This window comes from Trachypithecus francoisi, unplaced genomic scaffold (assembly GCF_009764315.1).
Source record: "Trachypithecus francoisi isolate TF-2019V2 unplaced genomic scaffold, Tfra_2.0 Contig00462_ERROPOS126671, whole genome shotgun sequence".
Classification (NCBI taxonomy): Eukaryota; Metazoa; Chordata; class Mammalia; order Primates; family Cercopithecidae; genus Trachypithecus; species Trachypithecus francoisi.
In genome coordinates this window covers 86,927-107,293 of record NW_022680658.1, presented here as the reverse complement: position 1 = coordinate 107,293, position 20,367 = coordinate 86,927, and the positions used below count along the sequence as shown (strand labels likewise).

Genomic DNA, 20,367 nt, shown 5'->3' with positions numbered 1-20,367 from the left:
GGGCAACACAGTGAGACTCCATCTCAAAAATAAATAAATAAAAGAGAGGTTCTCTTAAAAAATTCTTTGTAAGTTGTATCATTCAATTCTGTCTTCATGAAAATTAAATTAAATTTTAAAAGTGTATTGTAATTCTTCTGTCTTTGGTTTGTTTTTGGATTTTCGTTTGTTTGTTTTGTTTTGTTTTGAGACAGAGTTTTGTTCTTGTTGCCAAGGCTGGAGTGCAAAGGCGTCATCTCAGCTCACTGCAACCTCCACCTCCTGGGTTCAAGCAATTCTCCTGCCTCAGCCTCCCAAGTAGCTGGGATTACCGGAGTACACCACCAAGCCCGGCTAATTTGTGTATTTTTGGTAGAGTCCAGGTTTCACCATGTTGGCCAGGCTGGTCTCGAACTCCTGACCTCAAGTGATCTGCCCACCTGGACCTCCCAAAGTGCTGGGATTACAGGCCTGAGCCACCACATCAACTTTTTTTTTTTTTAAAGAGATGCTAGAAGTGTGGAATTTTATGTGAAATCTCCCAATTTTCAGAAGTTGGCTTACATTTTTAAAACACTTTACAGGACAAACAAAACAAGTTTGCAGACTGGAATTGGCTGCAGACCACCTAGCTGCAGGTTCCGACAGCCCCGCTGTCACTGGGTGGCATCTGGAGCTGACTCCAAGCTGCTATGTCCAGCATCAGGAAGCACCAACTGTGTGTTCACCCACCAGCTTTCAGCCGCCACACGCTGTGTGCTCTAGTTACATGCTCTGACCTGCCACAGACCACGGTGGCCCTCCCCAAGGCCCAGAGTCCATGAGGGGAGCCTGACATGGCGTCAGTGAGCTTCAGTAGAAAGTAGGTCTCCCCAACAGTGCAGCAAAAAGCAACAAGAGTCGGGTAGGGACATGGGAAACAACATGCGCACATGCAGGGCTCTGAGCTCTGTCTGCTCTGTCTAATTGTTCTTCTCTTGGTCATTGGACAGCCCCAGCCCCTGCAGTTCCTGCTGTCCTCAACAGGGCTGCCCAGTGAGAACCGGACCCTCTCTGCTAGAACACTTTACCTTCACAGATGCAGGATTAAATACGCTGGCATCACACAGTGAGGATGTTATTTTCAAGTGTCTTTCAACCCTTCTGATGACCTCAAGAAGAAAGGCTAGACCAGGTGCGGTGGCTCAAGCCTATAATCTCAGCACTTTGGGACACTGAGGTTGGAGGATCGCTTGAGCCCAGAGTTTGAGACCAGCCTGCGCAACATAATGTGACCTGTCTCTAAAACAAACAAATAAATAATTTTTAAAAAGAAGAAAGGCTCAGGTTGGTGCCAGTACCTCCTCTCCACCAGTGTTGATTGCACTTTTTTTTTTTTTTTGAGATGGAGTCTTGCGTCGTTGGTCGTTGCCCTGGCTGGAGTGCAGTGGCTCACTGCAATCTCCGCCTCCTGGGTTCAAGCGATTCTCCGGCCTCAGCCTCCCGAGTGGCTGGGATTACAGGTGCCTGCCACCATGCCTGGCTAATTTTTGTATTTTTAGTAGAGACGGGGTTTCACTACATTGGCCAGGCTGGTCTTGAACTCCTGACCTCATGATCCACCCCCCTCGGCCTCCTAAAGTGCTGGGATTACAGGTGTGAGCCACCACGTCTGGCCGCACTGTTTTTTTTAAGAGATGCGGGTCTGTTTCTGTCCCCCAGACTGGACTGCAGTGGCTATTCACAGGCATAATCATAGCATGCTATGCTTCAGACTCAGAACTTTGGGTTGACCACATTATCCCATCTGGAATATAACAGTAGTTGAGAGGGAAGTGAGCTCAATTCAATCAGCCTGAGCACCTGCATTCTTTTAATTATGTACATTGCAAGGACAGAGCAGGTGTGTGGATTCTGGAGCAAAGCAATGAGAGACTATGAGTATTTTAGCTTTTTCTTCCTGATACCTTTATATACACCTGCAGAGGTACCACAGCAACCTAGCAGTGATTGCCTTCCTCTCCCCACCTTTTTTATGTGGTAAAGTATACAGAATATAAAAGTTATCATTTAAACCATTTGGAAATGTACAAATTACTAGCATTAAGTACATTCATGTTGTTATGCAACCATCACCACCATCCATCTCCAGAACCTTTTCATCTCCAAATGAAACTCCCATTAAACACTAACGCCCCTTTCCCCAGTTCCCTGAGTCCATGGGGAACACCAAGTCAGCCCTCAGCCCTGTTATGGGTTCCTGTACCTCCTGGAACGTCCGTCTCCTTGTTGATAAGGGAAGTGGAATCTTGCTATTTGGCATGGTTGTAGTGATGACTAAATAAATGAAGCATGTGAAGCACTTAGCACATAAAGTCAATGTGCAAAGCCTGATGGCTGCCCTCATCCGGCCAGGATTTGCACCTCCCTTCCAGGATCACTAAGTCCATTCCCAGAAGGGAAGCTATGCATTGATTGCAGTGACCTGGTGGTGCCTTCTTTCCAACCCACATGAGCTCTGGCAGCGCATCACGTTCAATGCTTGTAGCATGTGGACGGCCCATGACAACACTCTAGTTTCCAATGTGAATGTAGATTGCCACCTCCCACCCACATCCCACCTTTAAAATTGTTGGTTGTTATTTCAGTTTCTAGGCTGTGAGGCAGAGCCGCATTGAAGAAATAGACACACCCTTCTCAGTCACCTTCTCATCACCAAGTAGGAACTGAGTGTCTCCTATCTTTCTTCCTGGAGCCAATGGCTGGACAATACCCCTCAGGAACAGAGCTCATCGGAGGGAGGGTGTGGGAGGCCTGGGTTCTGAATCTTACCCATCCCTCCTTTGCTGGGGTATTGAGCAAGCCTTTAGTGTGGAAGGAAACAAGTCCCAAGGCATGGAGAAAGTGGCCTGGGATTTTCCCTATTTCTGTAATAGCACAACTATCACTGCAGCCAGGTCATTTATCATGGCCGCTAGGAGGACACTGAGAATCAGCTGCTACCTGTGGAAAGAACTGTAGGATTTCAGTTGATGAGAACCACTGAGGGATATGGTTGCCAAAATGATAAAATAATCTTAGGTCACATCACTAGTGGTAGAGTGCGTAGAAACAAGGGAGGTGAAAGCCCACACTGCAGTGTGTTGGTCAGATTCCTTGGGGGACAGGGTCTGGGTCTGGGCACACACCAGGAGGCCTGGCCAAAGGGAGGGACAGTCACTGCCTACTACGTGGCAGGATCCAGGGAAGTCATGTGAGAAAATATCCCTCCCACGTACAGAAGGGAAAACTGCCGGTTACTGCAGTGAAGTAGCCTGCACAGAGTCATCCTGCCTGGAAGTGAAAGAGCTTGGAATTGGGGCCAGGCCTGACTGACTCCCGAGGTGTATGCCCTTGTTGGACGCTGGGGCTCCCCTAGAAGCTGGCGTTCCACTCTTTTATACCATGTTACATTCTTCTCTGGGGATCCCCAGATACAAAGAGAATGGACGCAGTGTTCCTTCCTATTCAGCAGAGCAGCCCCCACCCCTCATTCCCAGCCACCCCTCTGGAATCGGCGCTGGATGAGAGGGAGTTGATAGGACCAGGAGCTGAACTGTGCCATTCTGGGCTTCCCACCCCCCAAGGACAGAAAACAGTGATTGAAATGAAACCACCTGGCAGAACCCTCCTCACTCCCTAGGGACAGAGTGCAGTCACCCAGGCCCATGTTCCCTGCAAAGGTGTTGAGGTCCATGAAAGGAGGTCCATCCCATGAGGGGGCATCTGAGAAGAGGGGTGAGGTGGTGTCATGGTGAGCAGCACAGACTCCATTGCGGGACTGCCTGGGGTGAGTCCTGGCTCTGGTACTTTACCACTGCGTGACTGTGGACAAGTTGCTTCACCTCTCTGTGCTTTGTTTCTTCCCAGGTAGAATGGCGATTATTATTTGTACCTGGTTCATAAAACTGACATAAAGTTAAATGTAAGGCACCTAGAATGGTGTCCAGCACATAACCAACTCCACTCACTTTAACACAAAATCTTGGCCGGGCAGCCTGTAATCCCAGCACTTTGGGAGGCCGAGGCAGGCGGATCACCTGAAGTCAGAAGTTCGTAATCAACCTACCAATACGGTGAAACCTTGTCTCTACTAAAAATACAAAAAATTAGCCGGGCATGGTGGAGAGTGCCTGTAGTCCCAGCTACTCAGGAGGCTGAGGCAGGAGAATCACTTGAACCCTGGAGGGGGATCTTGCAGTGAGCCGAGATGGCGCCATTGCACTCCAGCCTGGGCGACAGAGCAAGACTCCGTCTCAAAAAAAAATAAAAAATCTCTGTGCACTTCCTCCTTGATGCCATGTAGCCCAGCTGTATATCCATCTTACCTTTTGGAATATGAGTTGCATAAGGCTGGGACTGTGTCCACTTCTCTCTGTACCCCAGTGCCAGAGGAGTCCAGCACTTATTATCTGTGGCAGGCATTGAATTTTCCAAATATTTCTGGTCCCAGGTGCTCTTTCAACCTCTTGCTGCCTCCTGTCTAGAGGTGAGGTCTCTTTCCCCTCCCCTTGAGCCAGGGTGGTGCTCATGTGACTGCCTCAGCAAATAGAATGTGGTGGAAATGGCACTGGATGACTTCTGAGCAAGGTTCTAAAGGGATGTAAGTCCCACCCGGCTGTCTCTGGGAATACTCACCCTTCAACTCCAGCCACCATATTGTGGGGAAGCCCAAGCCATGTGGAAAAGCCACTTGCAGGTGTTCTCGTCAATTGCCCAGCTAAGATCTTAGCCAAGAACCAATATTAAGTGGTAGACCTGTGAGTTAAGAAGCCTTCAGATATTCCAGCCCCAGCCTCCGGGCCACCCGACTTCATGCCAAGTGGAGCAGAGATGAGCTGTCTTCACCTAGCCCTGCCCAACTGGCAGATTTGTAAGCCAAATAAACCCTGTCATTGTTTTAAGCAACTAAGTTGTAGAAGAACATTTATGCAGCAGTAAATAACCAGAACGCCAACTAGATAATCAGCCCTAGGAGTGTCAGCTCAGCAGATTAACTGTGGTGGCTGGTTGTTCTGACAACTGCCTCAGCCATCACTTTGGTTAAGTCCAAAACAGAGGGAGGGGGCTGCTGGGTATGGGAGAGGCAAGAAACTTGGGAGCCAGGCTGCTGCTATTACCCTCAGCCTCGTTCCACTGCTCCACACATGCAGTGGGGCATGTCTCTGATTCTTAGATGTGTCCATTCTTCAACCCAGCAAGGGCTGTTGGGAGCTTCAGCAGAGGTGCCAGGCAGAGAGTGATCTGGTGTCCAGTAGACACTGGTTTCTTTCCTGGGGAGTGTTTCCAGTGAATGAAGGGGGCTTGGTTCTCTGAACGCACAGTGTGAAGGATGAAAGAGGAGGACCAGTGTGGGCCAGCGACAAGAATAACATGGGCTGGGGCCAGAGGCTGCAACCAGACCAGGTGTGACCTCCATGAGGCAAACATCCTACCTGCCAGCTCATCATTTGTCCCTCCTAGCTGGTCTAGGAGCTGAACCCAGAGGCAGGTTCATCGAGGAGCTGATACAGCTTGAGCTTCAGGACCCTTCTCTGAGTGGGCAATGTGTTCACATGCTCACAGACTTCTCTAATATTTGCAAAAGTTAAAATGTTTTAAATGGACTGACGCTACCATCTTCCTGCACTCCAACTTTGCCTCCAGCACACTTCCTCTTGAGGCAGGTGGTGGTGGAGAGGCCATGTACATTTTGGGGATCTTGCTAAGGAGTTGAGTTGGGCAACACTTATTGTAGGTTTAGCAGGACATGTCTGTGTGGTTCACAGCCACTTCCATGAATGACTCAGTTATTCCCAGCTGTTAGGAATGGCTTCTAGAACACTCCTCTTTTGCGCCAACCCACCTGGATCCAGATGCAAAGATGCAGGGCCGGAGGGTTAAAGGAGCATCATGAAAACGTGTCCCATGGTGCCTGGCACCCAAAGAACGTGGGCAATGGAGAATGAACAGATCAATGGAAAGACAGAATGGTCATTCTATTTTCTTTATAGAAAATATGTTAAACCCTGGCCAGGCATGGTGGCTTATGCCTGTAATCCCAGCACTTTGGGAGGCCGAGGGAGACAGATCACTTGAGGTCAGGAGTTCAGTACAACACTGGCCACCATGGTGAAAGCCTGTTTCTATTAAAAATGCAAAAATTAGGGCCAGAAGTGGGGCTCACTCCTGTAATCCCAGCACTTTGGGAGGCTGAGGGGAACAGATCACCTGAGGTCAGGAGTTTGAGACCAGCCTGGTCAACATGGTGAAACCCCATCTCTACTAAAAATACAAAAATTAGCGGGCCATGATGATGGGTACATGTAGTCCCAGCTACTCGGGAGAAGCTGAGGCAGGAGAATTGCTTGCACCTGGAAGGCAGAGGTTGCAGTGAGCTGAGATCACGCCACTGCACTCTGTCCTGGGTGACAGGACAGAGCAAAACTCTGTCTCAAAATAAATAAATTAATTAATTAATAAAATTAAAATAAAAAAATTAGCCAGGCATGGTGGTGTGTGCCTGTAATCCCAGCTATTCGGGAGGCTGAAGCAGGTGAATTGCTTGAATCTGGGAGGCAGAGGTTGCAATGAGCTGAGATCATGCCACTGCACGCCCACTGCCTGGGCGACAGAGTAAGACTCTGTCTAAAAAAAAAAAAAAGTTAAATCTTCATCTTTTTTTTTTTTTTTTTTTTTTTTTTGAGACAGAGTCTCGCTCTGCCGCCCAGACTGGAGTGCAGTGGCCGGATCTCACCTCACTGCAAGCTCCGCCTCCCGGGTTCACGCCATTCTCCTGCCTCAGCCTCCAGAGTAGCTGGGACTACAGGCGCCCGCCACGTCGCCCGGCTAGTGTTTTTTGTATTTTTTTTAGTAGAGACGGGGTTTCACCGTGTTAGCCAGGATGGTCTCCTGACCTCATGATCCGCCCGTCTCGGCCTCCCAAAGTGCTGGGATTACAGGCTTGAGCCACCGTGCCTGGCCAAATCTTCATCATTTGAAGGAGCAATCGAAGAGTATGCTGAAGAAATAGGAGAGTATTAAAATATTAGGTAATTTTTTTTTTTGAGATGGAGTTTTCTTTTTGCCCCGGCTGGAGTGCAATGGCGTGATCTCGGCTCACTGCAACCTCCACCTCCCGGGTTCAAGTGATTTTCCTGCCTCAGCCTCCCAAGTAGCTGGGATTACAGGCATACGCCACCAGGCCCAGCTAATTTTTGTATTTTTAGTATAGACGGTATTTCACCATGTTGGCCAGGCTGGTCTCAAACTCCTGACCTCAGGAGATCCACCCACCTCAGCCTCCCAATGTGCTGAGATCACAGGCGTGAGCCACTGCACCCGGCTGTCTTTCTGGATTTTAAGATGTTGGAGGTATTTGTCAAGTTTTTTGTTTTTTTTTTTTTTTTTTTTTTTTTTTTGAGACGGAGTCTCACTCTGTCGCCCAGGCTGGAGTGCAGTGGCTGGATCTCAGCTCACTGCAAGCTCCGCCTCCCGGGTTTACGCCATTCTCCTGCCTTAGCCTCCCGAGTAGCTGGGACTACAGGCGCCTGCCACCTCGCCCGGCTAGTTTTTTGTATTTTTTAGTAGAGACGGGGTTTCACCATATTAGCCAGGATGGTCTCGATCTCCTGACCTCGTGATCCGCCCGTCTCGGCCTCCCAAAGTGCTGGGATTACAGGCTTGAGCCACCACGCCCGGCCTTGTCAAGTTTTTAAGAATCTGTAATCTGTTTTGATTTCTTTGTTTCTTCTAAATAAATATTTACTTTAGTACCTGGCTTCGTATTCAAAATTTTGTACATTTTCTTAAAGAGAAATTGCAAAGGTTTCTGGACCCACTAAACTGGATATGCTCCTAACAGAACCCCAATTTTGTTTAGGGTGACAATATACCTAATAAGACTGCTTTTCAGTCTCCCTTGCAGTTATGAGTAGCCACGTGAATAAGATCTGGAAATAGGATGAAGTTGAATTGCGTGGGACCTCCAGGAAGGCTTCGTAGAGGGAGCAAGCTAACTTGTCTGAGAGGAGAAGTGCCCTTTGCCGCTTCCCCTTGTTCTCCTTCCTGCTGCCTGGAATGTGGATGCAATGGCTGATGCTCCAGCAGCCATTTTAGTTCATGAAGTAACAAACTAAGGGTGATTCAGGAGAAAATACAAGGAGCTGAGTCCCCAGGAACAGTGGGGCCGCCACCAGCCTTTTTCATATGAGAGAAAAACAAACACTTCTATCTTGTTCAAGCCTCTACATTTGGGGGTTTTCTGTTCAGGGCTCCCAAAAGTAATCCTCAACTATACAATGATCCCTTGAGAAAGTCTCTCTCTGCTTCAGAATTGCCATCTAAAAACTGAAATGAGGTTGAATGACTAAACTGGTGCTTCTAATATTTCAGCCAACCACATGGCACATTTCTGAATGTTTCTGTGTCCATGTGCCATCAACACTATGTATTTCATATTTTTCTTTAAATTGATCTGTACTTCACATTTTTTATTACATACCTTTGACTAACCCCAGATTGCTGTTCTAATATTTCTGCAAAGATATGTCTTCAAATCTTGATTTTAAAAAATAACATTTATTTTTCAAAGAAGGCATGGGATTTGTTCTTTCCTTTTCTTTCTTTCTTTTTTTTTTCTTTTTTTTTTTTTTTTGAAACAGGGTCTTGCTTGTTGCCCAGGCTAAAAAAAAAAAAAAAAAAAAATGGGGATTACGGTGCCCACATGGTTGCCAGACAGACCAGGCGTCTGCCAGGGAGTGGTTTCATATCAGATGACCTGCTATCTCTGTGAAGTTAATATTGTACCATCGCCTTATCCAGCCGTGCTGCCGTTCTTTACTGTGGGTAGTAGGAAGCTGTGAAACAGCACTTTTCGTAACACAAATGGCCAGTTACTTGGCCTGTCTCTGTCCCACTGCCACTGCCCAGGTTCAGAGCTGAGTGTGAGTCTCAGCTGGATGTCTGCACTGCCTCCCAGACAGCCTCCTGCGGTTTGTCTTACCTCCTCCAATCCCTCCTCCTCTTTACCACCTGAGTATTTTCATGACACACAAAACCTGCTTTCTTATTCCTCCACTTATAGCCCTTCAGTGATGCTTCGCGCTACTCAGGAGAAAGTCTGAGCTCCTTTGCTGGAACACGAGGGCCTCCAGACCAGTCCCCTGCTGCTTCTCCAGCACCCGGTGTCTAAGCTCCTTAGCCTGGAACACAAGGCCTCCAGACTGGCACCCTGCTGCTTCTCCAGCAGCTGGTGTCTAAGTGCCTCCTTGATGTCTGTTCAATCACAAGGAGGTGCTAATCTCTCCCTGAGGACACACATGCACAAACCACACACACACCACACGCCACACACACACTACACCACACACACCACACACACACACACCCCCCCCACACACCCCCCACACACACACCACACACCACACCACACACCACACACCACACACACACCACACCCACACACACACCACACACACCACACACACCCCACACACACACCACACACCACACATACACACACCACACACACACACACCACACACACCATACACACACACACCACACACACCACACCACACACACACCACACACACACACCACACACACATAAACACACCACACACACACACACCACACACACCACACACACACCACACACACCACGCACCACACACACACCCCACACACCACACCACACACACCCCACACACACAGCACAGACACACAACACAGACACCACACACACATAAACACACACCACACAAACACACCACACACCACACACACACCCCACACACACAGCACACACAACACAGACACCACACACCACACACAAACACCACACACACACAACACCACACCACACAACACCACACACACACCCCACACACCACACCCCCCCCACACACACCACACACACCACACACCACACACACACCACACACACCCCACACACACACACCACACAACACCACACACACCAACACCACACACACACCACACACCACACCACACACACCAACACACCACACACCACACCACACCACACCACACCACCACACACCACCCACACACCACACCACACACCACACCACACCACCACACACACACCACACACACACCACCCACACACCACACACACACCACACACCACACACACCACCCACACACACACACACACAGCACACACCACACACACACACACCACACACACCACACACCACACACACACCACATACATCCCACACATGACACAAACACGCACACCACACACACAGCCCACACACATGCACCCTACGCACACCCCACACACACACCACACACACCACATACACCCCACACACCACACACACACCAAACACACACACCACACACACCACGCACACACAACCACACACACACACAACACACACATACACCACACACACCACCACACACATACCACACACACACCACACACACACAACCACACACGCACACACACACCCCACACACATGCACACTCAAGTGCATACACACAGAGGAGCATGCTCTTCGACTCCTTCTCCCTGCGGTCCCTGGAATGCACCATCTGTCCTAAACCTAAGGCCCACGCCCTCTCTGAAGTCCACCCTGGCCTCACCAGTCACAGGTATGATATGTAAAACTACAGATATAACTTAGAGAGCACCCACTCTGTGCCGGTCACTGACTTAAGTGCCTCACAAGCATTAGCTCTTTTAATCCTCACAACAACCTTATGAAATAGGTTCTGTGATTAGCTCCATTTTACAGATGAGGAAACTGAGGCTTGGAGATTTAAAGTAACTTGCCTGATTTCACTCAGCTGCCATTCCTCTTTTCTCCGCTCAGAACACTGACTACATTTCCTTCATAGCGTGTTAGTGTATTTAATAATTTTCATAACCACCAGCTCTAATGATGTATGGTGGGAAAGGTCAATGCCCTCTTGGTCTGTGGTCCCCACAGCCAAGCTCAAGGCGTGATACCCAGCAGGTACTCAGTAAGTGCTGTGACTAAAGCACTGGTCTTTGTTTCTTCAAAGAAGCTCTTTCTTCTTGCATTAAAATCCTCTTGGCTCAGAAGTGGACTCATGGAAAGGGCTACGAGGTGTGGGCTGCAGCGTCCTCCCCTTGTATGGGGCCCCTCTAGCAATGCGCACAGATGGTCATCTAGTTTTGTAAAGTAAGATATTATTTTTTGACCAGGCATGGTGGCTCATGCCTGTAATCCAAGCCTTTGGCAGGCCAAAGTGGGAGGATCTTTTGAGCTCAGGAGTTTGAGACCAGCCTGGACAACATGAGGAAACCCTGTCTCTACAAAAAATACAAAACTTAGTTGGGTGTGGTGGTGTGCACCTGCAGTACCAGCTATTCAGGAGGCTGAGGTGGGAGTCCTGGAGGTGGAGGCTGCAGTAAGCAGAGATCATGCCACTGCTCTCCAGCCTGGGTGACAGAGCGAGCCTCTGTTTCAAAAAAAAAAAAAAGAAATTATTTTTCTTAAAGATGCCCCCTATATTTGTAATCTTTAGGGCCCACAAAACCAAAGTCTGTGTGATAGGCTTGTTGAAAATGCAGATTTCAGCTGGGCATGGTTCACACTTATAAGCCGAGCACTTTGAGAGGCCAAGGTAGGAGGATCACTTGATCCCAGGGGTTTAAGACCAGCCTGAGCAACATAGCAAGACTCTGTCTCTACAAAAAAGTAAAAAATTAGCTGGGCATGGTGGTGCATGTCGCTGGTCCCAGCTACTTGGGAGGCCGAGGTGGGAGCATCACTTGAGCCTGGGAGGTCCAGGCTGCAGTGAGCCGTGTTGAGCCACTGCACTCCAGCCTGAGCAACAGACCCAGACCCTGTCTCAAAGAAAGAAAAAGAGAATGCACATTTCTAGCCCTACCCCCACACACCCATATCTTGGAAGATTCTTGTCTTACTAAAGTCTGAGCACCACTATGCTAAATGCTTCTTCCCTACCCCAGCGATTTTTCTATTTGCTTTAGAGCTCAAAAGAGAGTGATTGCAGTGGTGGGGTCAGCTAGTAACCTCTCTCTTCCTGGAAACCAGTTGATGCCTATGAGAGGGGTTTCCTGAGCTCTCTGAATAACTTCAATTTGTTCTTTTTAGGCCAAGCCCTGTGCTGCCCAGTCCTGCTGATGAGAGTTCCGCTAGAGGGAGGCGTGGGGAACGGCCTGGGTTGGGGGGCCAGCTGGGGGGCAGCCTGCGGCACTGAACCCTAATCCTCATCACTGTCCCTTGTCTGCTTCATAAAGGTGTTCTTGCTCTTTCTCCTTTCTAGCCAAGCCTCCTCCCTCCACATACGTGTTCTCATCCAGATCAGTTTCCAGTCCCGCTAGTGGAAAGCAGCCTCGGGCAGGGTCACTGTGCAAGAAAGGCGGGCCTGGGTGCAGACGGGGCTCCGGGATTCACCCCCAGACGCCCGGCTGCCCTTCATTGTCCTCTGCATGACGCTGGTGCGGGAGCCCAAGTGAGCCTTTGCCAAGGAGGGATTTAGAGACGTGGGCAGAAGAGCTGGAAGAGGGACTTCTTCAATAAGGTAGCGGGACGGTTTGGCTGATGGAAGATGTTTCCCGGAAACCTGTTCACGCTCCACCCTGAAGGTCCCAGGGCCGTGAGAGTCCGCCAGGCCGCCGAGGCCGTCCCCTCCAGGCTGCAGGATGATCCAGGAATTTGTTTTCCTCAGCACTGTGTAGTTTTCAGCTTAAAAGTTCTGTGCATGTTTTGTGAGATTTATAGCTAAGTATTTAATTTTTCGAGTGATTATATAAACAACATAGTAGTTTTAATTTTAGTGTCTACTTGTTTGTTGTTACTATATAGAAATACAATCGATTTTCATATATTTGTGTTGCATTCTGTGCGCTTCTAAACTCACTAGTTTTGGAAGCTGTTTTTTGTTTTTAGATTCCTTAAAATTTTTTATATGGGCAATCATGTCATTTAAAAATAGGAACAGTTTGCTAATAATCAACCTGTGTATGCCTTTTATGTTAAGAAAATCCCTAAATGCTGGGATTACAGGTGGTAAGCCACCATGCCCAACTAGAAACTTTCTTTTTAGTTATTTCAAATGAACTTGACTTTTACTGTAATTATACCTAATCTAAAGTATTTGCAAACAATTGTTTAGAACTTCTCTTTGTCATGGACTTTTGAGTTTATTCTTTGGATCACATAATAAAACTTTTTTTTTTTGTCTTTAAAGTTCTAAATCTCTGTATGCACTTTGCCTTTCTTAATTAAACATAATCCAAAGTAAGCTGTGACTGATTTATTTATTTATTTATTTATTTGAGACAGGGTCTCACTTTGTCACCCAGGCTGTGGCATGATCTCGGCTGACTGCAGCCCCAACCTCCCAGGCTCAAGAAATCTTCCCACCCACCTAGGCCTCCCAAGTAGCTGGGACTACAGGCATGCACCACCACGCCTAGCTAGTTTTTGTATTTTTTGTAGAGACAGGGTTCCTCCACGTTGCCCATGCTGGTCTCGAACTCCTGGCCTCAATCAGTCCTCCTGCATCAGCCTCCCACAGTGTTGGGATCACAGGTGTGAGTTTGCCACCATCCCCGGTTTATGTTTTTTTCAACAGGCAGAGTTTGTCACGGAAGCCTCCCGCCTCAGCTTCCCAAAGTGCTGGGAATGCAGGTGGAAGCCACTGCACCCGTCCAGCTAGGATTCTTTGGTAGTGTACAGGATTATACACTAACCCCAGAATGGATCTGATTTTCAATTTTGCTTGAAATGTGATGCAAAGGTGTCAGCCTGCTGATAAATTTACATTATCAGGATGAATCTTCTACAGAAATAATTGCTTTTTTCTCCAGTATTTAGTGCTGAAAGATATTAATGGTAATATATTTCTGGCTTAATATAAATTAAGCATGTTTTCTAGTTGTGCATGAATGCTGGCTGGCAACTTATAAGTTTTGGCAGTTGTTTAAATATGTAATGTTAAGCTTAGGTTTTAAAAGAGTAAAACTTATAAAGGAAAATAAAAAGAATCTCAAGATCCCCAAACTCCTTATGCTAAAGAGAAAGTTAAGCCTAGAGGTTGTGCCACACAACACTGCCATCCTTTTGCCAAGTGCAAAGCTGCCACTTCACAGCCTTATGTGAAAGCACGGAGCATTAACCAGTCCCCCACAGGATGCAAAATGCCTCAGGCAGCTCCAGATGTCTGCCCCACAAATCAGTCACACTTAAATTTTTGACTGCCTCAAAAACTTTCAAGATGTATATCTGCCCATAAAATGAGGGCATGTTGATTGTAACTTTAGGTCTACAATCTAAATCTAGCTCCTAAAACCAACGTTGTTCCTTTCTACACAGATAATGTTGATTCCAAGCTTATCTTTCCAGGTGCAGAACAAAGTGAAGATGAGATTAATCATTATTCCACCTACCCGGAGACACCTGCGCAATTAATTCTTTCTTTACTCCCTTTTTTTCCTTCAGAAGTTCACCTTATCTTATGTAAATGCAGTTAGTACTACTGGGTACTAACTAAAGTCTCACAAGACTGTAACTATTCCCTGTCTCACTACCTACCTGCCCCTCATTCTACATGCCTTCCCCATGCCACCCCCCTCACCTTTTTTTTTTTTGAGATAGAGTTTCTCTCTTGTTGCCCAGGCTGGAGTGCAATGGTGTGATCTTGCCTTACTGCAACCTCTGCCTCCTGGGTTCAAGTGATTGTCCTGCCTCAGCCTCCTGAGCAGCTGGGATTATAGGCATGCACCACCACGCCCGTCTAATTTTGTATTTTTATCAGACACGAGGTTTCTTCATGTTGGTCAGGCTGGTCTCCAACTCCCGACCTCAGGTGATCTGCCTGCCTCGGCCTCCCAAAGTGCTGGGATTACAGGCTTGAGCCACCGCTCCTGGCCATGCCTTCCCCTTTTTAAGGACATGTATAAATACTAAATCTCCTCAAAACCTCTTCAGAGAATCCCTGCCACAGACACTTTCTGTGCCTTGTGTATTTCCTAGGCACTTCCTCAAGCTTGGACTCAATAAACTTTGGCTGATGGAGACTCTTACCTCAGCCTGTCATTTTTTTTGTTTAGCAAACTGATAAAGTGCTATTTATTATTTACTTTAAAGAAAAAGAAAATAAATATGAATGTGTTTGGCACATTCAAAAAAATTTAAGAACTGTCTTTGAAAGACACTGTTGAAAAAATGAAAAGATAGTCACAGGCTGAGAGAAAATACATGAAAATCAGATTTCTGATAAAGTGCTTGCATCTGTCAAGTCTTGTTAAATACCAACAAAAAGAAAAAAAGAAAGAAAAGTACTTTCATCCAAAATATGTAAATTACTCTCAAAACTAAATAATGAGAAAACCATCTAAGTTTATAAATGGGCAACATGTTGGAACAGACAATGCAAAAAAAAAGAAGAGACAGGCATAAATAACCAACTGAATAGATGTTCAACATCATCACTCTTTAAGGAAATGCAAATTAAAACCATTAATGAGACATCTCTACACAACTATTAGAATGTCTAAAATGAAGACATTTCACTCAGGCTTAAGAGGCTGATAATGAGGTTCTTCCTAAGTCCTGTCACCCAGAATTATCTGATATACCTTAGGGATGCACCCTGAGACTGGGTGATTTACAAAGAAAAGAGCTTTATTTTGGTTCACAGTTCTAGAGGCTGAGAAGTCCAAGATTGGGCAGCTCATCTGGTCAGCTTCTGGTGAGGGCCTTTGACCTGTGTCCTAACATGGCAGAGAAGCAGAAGGGAAAGCAAGCGTGTGCCAGAGAGAAAGGACGAAATAGGCTCACCTACTTTATAACAACCTACTCTCAGGAGAGCTAATCCATTCTCTAGATAACTCACCCAGAGGAAGTTTGGATGGTGCCTCCAAACACCATCATATTGGCAAGTAAATTTCAACATGAGTTTTGGTTGGCACAAACTACATTCAAATCGTAGCACATGTCCAGCAGAGAGACCAGCCTGTCCTGAACACCCTGAAGGAAGTGCCTGGGGTAAGCCCCTGTGGGGTGGCGGGGAACAGGACAAACCTGGCAGTGGTAGATTCTCAGTCTGATTCATAGAGACCATCATACTTACATTTAAATTTTTTTTCTTTTTATTGAGACGAAGTCTTGCTCTTGTTCCCCACGCAGGAGTGCAATGGCGTGATCTCGGCTCACTGAAACCTCCACCTCCCGGGTTCAAATGATTCTCCTGCCTCAGTCTCCCGACTAGCTGGGATTACAGGCACTTACCACCACGCCTGGCTAATTTTTGTACTTTTAGTAGAGACTGGGTTTCACCATGTTGGCCAGGCTGGTCTTGAACTCCTGACCTCAGGTGATCTGCCCGCCTCGGCCTCCCAAAGTGCTGGAATTACAGGCATGAGCCACCATGCCCAGCCACATTTTTAAAAATTTTAAGTGCAGGCAGGTGCAGTGGTTCATGCCTGTAAATCCCAGCATTTTGAGAGGCCAAGGTGGGCAGATCACTTGAGCTCAGGAGTTTGAAACCAGCCTGGGCAAGAGGGCGAAACCCTGTCTCTATCAGAAGTACAAAAAATTAGCCAAACGTGGTGGCATGTGCCTGTGGTCACAGCTACTCAGAAGGCTGAGGTGGGAGAATGGTTTGAGCCCAAGGGTGGTGAGAAGGGGTGGGGGTCGTGGAGGTTTCAGTGAGCTGAGATTGCACTACTACACTCTGGCCTGGGTGACAGACTCCATCTAAAAGAAAAAAATAATTGTAGTAAAACACACATAATATAAAATGTACCATATTAACCAGTTTTAGGTACACAGTTAGTGGTATTAAGTACATTCATGCTGTTATACAATTATCGCTACCATCCATCCACAAAACTCTTTTCATCTTGTGAAACCAGAACTCTATACGCTTTAAACGGTAAGTCTTCATTCCCCCTCCTACCAGCCGATAGCCACCATTCTACTTTCTTCTGTTGATTATGGCCACTCTAGGTATCTCAGACAAGTGAAATCATACAGTGCTTGTTCTTTTGTGTGTGTGTGTGACAGAGTCTCACTTTGTTGCCCAAGCTGGAGTGTAGTGGCACGATCTTGGCTCACTGCAACCTCTGCCTCCCAGGTTCAAGTGATTCTCCTGCCTCAGTCTCCCAAGTAGCTAGGATTACAGGCATGCGTCACAATGCCCGGCTACTTTTCGCATTTTTAATAGAGACGCGGTTTCACCATGTTGGCCAGGCTGGTCTTGAACACCTGACTTCAGGTGATTTTCCCACCTTGGCCTCCCAAAGTGCTAAGATTACAGGCGTGAGCCACCACACCCGGCCTACAGTGCTTGTTCTTTTATGACTGTTTTATTTCACTTAATGTTCTCAAGGACCATCCATGTTGTGGCATGTGCCAGAATTTCCGTCCTTTTTAGGGCTGAATCATATATCTGGCCCACGTTTTTTTGACCACTCATCTGTTGATGGAGACGTGTTGCTTTCACCTCTTGGCTGTTGTGGATGATGCTGCTACAAATATGGGTGTTCACATGTCTCTTTGAGTTCTTGCATTTGGTTATTTGGGGAATATACCCAGAAGTGGAATTGCTGGATCATACAGTAATTCTATGATGAGGTTTTTGAGGAACAGTCACGCTGTTTTCACAGGGTTCCAGTTTACTCACATTCTAGCAAACAGTTGTTGCTTTCTGGATTTTTTTTAAATCATAGGCATCCTAATGAGTGTGAGGTGACAGACTCCCTCAGTCTACAGGGCAGAGAACAGAGAGCCACCGAGAAGGGTCTGCGACTTTAAATGCTAAAGCTCTGAGCAGGAATATTCTCGAGGGCTGCTTCTAGTCTCATGAAGACCAGAGCTAACCACTGGGAATGGACTGTGGTGAGTGAAGGGTGCCGGCACTGTGCCTCGAAGTGCCTCCCTACTGTGTCGATTAGTCTAAAAACACGTCAGCCTTTGGGTATGACTGGGGCCCCTCCAGACAGGGCGTGGAGCACAGGGCCCTCCTTTATGGGCTGGACTCACTAGTGGGCTGCTTACCTGTGACTCACCTCCCAGGCTCAAGCTGATGCTAAGGTGCTGATTTGCTGGAACTCTGAGCTGGGCCTGTGTCTCCTTGGGCTCTGGGAGAGTTTTTCTTTTAGCAGTATTTTATGGAGATATTGTCTAGGTAGAGTAAAATGTAGATCCTGGTATTCTGTGTGAGTTTTGTTTTGTTTTGTTTTGTTTTGAGACAGGATCTTGCTCGTCACTCAACCTGCAGTGCAGTGGCGCCATCATAGCTCACTGTGGCCTCAACCTCCCAGGCTTAAGCAATCCTCCTGCCTCAGCCTCCCTGTAGCTGGGACTACGTGCAGCACCATGCCTCACTATTTTTTTTTATTTTTAGTAGAGAGAAGGTGTTGGGATATGGAACAACTGGAACTGTCATTCATAGCGGACTTGAGTCTAAAATAATCCAGGCTGGTCTCAAACTCCTGGGCTCAAGCAATCCTCCTGCCTCAGCCTCCCAATGTGCTGAATTACAGGTGTCACTGCACCAGCCTCAGCCTGTTGTTAACGGATGTAAATACCTGTGCGACCACCACCCAGAACCAGATCCAGAACATTTCCAGCCTCTCAAAGACTCCTCTGTGACCCTCCCAGTCAGAGACCCCCAAGGGTGACGCCATTGTGGCCTGTTGTTCAACTTGAATCGAATGGAATTTTCACAGCATGTGTCTGTTTGGATCTGGTTTCTTCTGCTCAGTTGCCAGGCCCATTGCTGTTTCTTGTGGCCCAGCTCCTTTTTATTACTGAGGGCTACTCTGTTGTGTGAAAACCACAATTCATTTCTCCCTTCTCTTTTGGTGAACAATTTGCATTGTTTCCAGCCTGGGGCTACGATGAGTAAAGCTTTTAAAAACAGACAAATGTGTTTTCCTTTCTCTTGGGTAGTTTTTTAGAAGTAGAAAAGCCAGAACCTAGAAGTAGATATTTGACTGTATTACAACTCACCAAGCAGTTTTTCTTTCTTTTTATTTTTTTATTTTTTGAGACAGAGTCTTGCTGTCTTACCTAAGCTGGAGTGCAGTGGCGTGATGAGGGTTCACTGCAGCCTTGACCTCCTGGGCTCAAGTGAGCCTCCCACCTCAGCCTCCCACATAGCTGGGACTACAGGTGAGCACCACCACACCTGGCTAATTTGTGTTTTAAATTATATGTATAGACAGGGTCTTCCTATCTTGACCAGGCTGGTATCAACCTCCTGGACTCAAGTGATCCTCCCACTTCAGCCTCCCAAAGTGCTGGGATTACAGGCATGAACCACCATGCCCGCCTGGTTTTCTAAGTTGGATTATTTTACACTCCAGTCTGCTGTGAATGACAGTTCCAGTTGTTCCATATCCCAAGCAATTGGTGATTGCCTACAAATGATGTGGCATGATGAAATTGTTCCTGGTGTCCATGGTGTCTGAGAGGATTGCAAAGAATCTCCCTCCCTTTCTCTCCTTTCTGCTCCCTCGTATTGTCTACTCCTTAAATTGGTCAAATTCTATTTAATCCAGAACATAATGGAGATGGAGAGTGCAGATGACACACATGGCCTCAGTCTATGGGAGCATCTCAAAGGAATTAGTCTGCAAATTCTAGTGCATCTAGGCAGAGCACAGGAAGGAAGAGAGGTGCAGACTCACTTATGGCCCTGGGGCACCTGCCATCCCCTTGAGCCTGTACAGCCCTTACCTGCCCAGCCCCAGCTTGAGTTCTGGGCCTCCTCGCCAGCACATCACTGGGACCTGGTCAACTTCAGGTAAGTTTATTTCATGGCTCCCTCCCCCCTCTGCAGCCTATCCTGTTATTCTCTGCTTCGGCCAATTATTTCCCCTAACTAGATGCTGAAGCCAATTAAAGGCAGTTCATGCCATATGTTCCTTTCCAGCCCCATGTCACTTGAAATGTTCTATTATGTCCAAGACTTCTCTCCCCATCCTAAAGCGCAGAAAATAAAGATAGAGAAGAGAAGGAGAAGAAAGCGAGATTCACTGAGAGGGAGGATCAGAAGCTCCTGGGCACCCCATACTCTAGAATAAAAATCTTTATTATGGTGTTTTTCTTGCAGAATATTCCCCTCTACATCATTATGTTTTTACATGAATAATATAAATTTAAAGAGGAGAAACACTTTTTGAAGAGTCTGAGAATCTTCATATAGCTCAGGCTACCACGAATTAGCTGTGCGACCTGGGGCATGCCCTTTAGACTCTGAGCCTCAGCTTCTCTATATGTAAAATGGGTTGAAGCTGCCCTTCCCCACCAGCACCCTGTGCACAGGCAACGCCCAGCCCCAGTATTTTCTGGACTCCGTGGCCAAGCGTGCTTAGGACACACAGCCACATACTTCTGGGCAGT

At 47.1% G+C, this 20,367-nt stretch overlaps 1 long non-coding RNA gene across 1 annotated transcript; it reads left to right on the top strand.

Annotated features, from left to right (window-relative positions):
- The first annotated feature begins 15,901 nt into the window (after nucleotides 1-15,901).
- Nucleotides 15,902-20,014, top strand: LOC117084250. Its single transcript, XR_004437373.1, has 3 exons — nucleotides 15,902-16,002; nucleotides 17,688-17,856; nucleotides 19,524-20,014. It is a non-coding gene; the product is annotated as an uncharacterized LOC117084250 (long non-coding RNA).
- The last annotated feature ends 353 nt before the right edge of the window (nucleotides 20,015-20,367 follow it).